This window comes from Bison bison, unplaced genomic scaffold, assembly GCF_000754665.1.
Source record: "Bison bison bison isolate TAMUID 2011002044 unplaced genomic scaffold, Bison_UMD1.0 scf7180017858678, whole genome shotgun sequence".
Classification (NCBI taxonomy): Eukaryota; Metazoa; Chordata; class Mammalia; order Artiodactyla; family Bovidae; genus Bison; species Bison bison.
The window spans coordinates 187,778-190,158 of NW_011489250.1; the positions used below are offsets into that span (position 1 = coordinate 187,778).

General features: G+C 35.4%; 1 pseudogene; it reads right to left on the minus strand.

Moving 5' to 3' along the window:
- Window positions 1-363: 363 nt before the first annotated feature.
- LOC104980098 lies at window positions 364-1,327 on the minus strand (annotated as a pseudogene).
- Window positions 1,328-2,381: the final 1,054 nt, after the last annotated feature.

Consider the following 2,381-nt stretch of genomic DNA (forward strand, 5'->3'; position numbering starts at 1 on the left):
TTGGGTGGTATTTTGAATACCCGATTAAATATATATTTAAAATTAAAATTAAAACAATTTAAAAATCAAAATTATTTTTTACATAGAAAAATAAATGTGTTTGAAATTGATTAGGAAAAATATACCATGAAGTAAAAGGATAAGGCTTGAAATTATACATATACATATATATGTGTATGTATAATGAGATACTTCCATGCATACATATATATATATTTACAAGATAATATTGTCTAGATATGAGTAAATTTTTTATCCTCTAGATTAATTTTAATCCTTGAATTTAATGATTGGAACAGTGATAAAACACTATTTTAAATCACTGTCCACTGATGTGTATATATATATACACACACACAAGATCTAGGTACTTATACATAAAGATGTGGCTACATTTTTCACAGAACAGATTCTCTTGATTAATCTTCTCAGGGTTCCCATCACCTCCTTGTTTCTCAGGCTATAAATAATAGGGTTGAGCACTGGGGTGAGGATGGTAAAGAAGACAGCCAGAACCTTGTCCTCTGTTGGAGTTCGAAGGGATCTTGAACGTAGATAAGAGTAAGCAAAGGGCATATAGTAAAAAGTTACCACAGTAAGATGAGTGCTACAGGTTAAATAAGCTTTCTTCCTCCCTTCAACTGACTGCATGTGATAAACAGCAAAGAGAACACGACTATAGGAACAGGCAATACCAATGAAAGGCAATAGAAGGAAGAAGATGGCACTCACAAACACTGTGTACTTATAGGTCCAGGTGTCAATGCAGGCCAGAGTCAACATGGCTGGGAGGTCACAGAAGAAATGATTGATGGCCCCTAGATTTGCAATAAGGGATCTGGAAGACATATATGGTGTGGGTGCAGGAGTTGATAGAGCCTGTCATCCATGATCCTATTATCATCAACACACACACTCTTCTGCTGATTCTGATGGAATAGTGAAGAGGAAAGCAAATGGCTATATAACGATAAGTCACAGATGTCAACAACAATGCTTCTGTACCTGCTAAAGTCATGAAGAAGAAGCTCTGCATTCCACATCCAATGAAGGAGATAGACTTATTTCCAAGCAGAAAATTGCAGGCCATTTTAGGGACAATGGTGGAGATCTAATTTAGGTCAATGAAGGAGAGCTGACTATGTAGGAATTACATTGGTGTGTGGAGATGGATGTCCAGAAAGGTGAGAAGGATCATAAAGAGGTTGCCAAACAGAGTTATCAGGAAAATGAGAACAATGAGAATAAAAAGAAACATGCCAAATCTTGAAGAGGGGAACAACGCCAATAAGATGAAATCAGTTGATGTTTGATTATAAGTTTCCATGGGTTATTCATACTATTTTTCCTAAAGGCAGACACAAAAGCAAGTGAGTTAAATATAAAATGATAAGCTATTTTTGTTATATTATTTTAAATGTTACAGTTCTTAAAAGATGGACTGATGTTACAAATTTTACAGAAAAAAAATCTTCCTTTTGAGCCACTGATTAAAATTTGAAAACGAAACACTTTTCACCTGTTTCCAAGAAATCTTTAAAATTACTTTTAAAATTATTTTTTACTATATCACTAGGATAAGTATGTTTTACTGACCTACACTAAATTAAAGCTAAATTAATATCAAAATTTGATGTCATATTAAAGATATATGCATAGGATATCAGTATAAATGCATACACTGTAGAATTCTGAGTAACTATTTAAGGCAATTAAGAAATTTTTCACTTAAGTCAAAAACATTAGTTGGTTCCTGCATAGCACGAAGTCACTTCAGCTGTGTCCAACTCTTTTGACCCCATGGACCATAGCCTGCCATGCTTTTCTGTCCATGGGATTCTCCAGACAAGAATACTGGAGTGGGTACCCAGGCCCTCCTCCAGGGAATCTTCCCAATTCAGGAATCGAAACCATGTCTCTAACATCTCCTATATTGGCAAGAGTTTTCTTTATCACCAGTACCATGTGGGAAGGCATCCGTTGGTTCATCTGTTGTAACATCTAGAATGAATCTATGTCATGTAATGTGTAAGCATATTCAGTCTCTTCTGCCTCCTCTGAAGAGAGGAGTTTCTGAATGCCATCATTAATGTAAACCCTATGCCTGAATATCTATCACACTCCTTATAGCTTTCAAGAATCACTCAAGCCCTGACAAACAGCATGTGTTTTATAGCTTTCCAGATCTCTAATTCTTCTGTGTTAGAGAAACACTGATGGCATTTTATCTTATTCATTTAATTTTTACTTTTATTTTCTTGTATTCTAAATTCTTTCCAACTGTAGTTCATTTCAGTTCAGTTCAGTTGCTCAGACATTTCCGACTCTTTGCAACCCCATGAATGACAGCATGCCAGGCCTCCCTGTCCATCACCAACTCC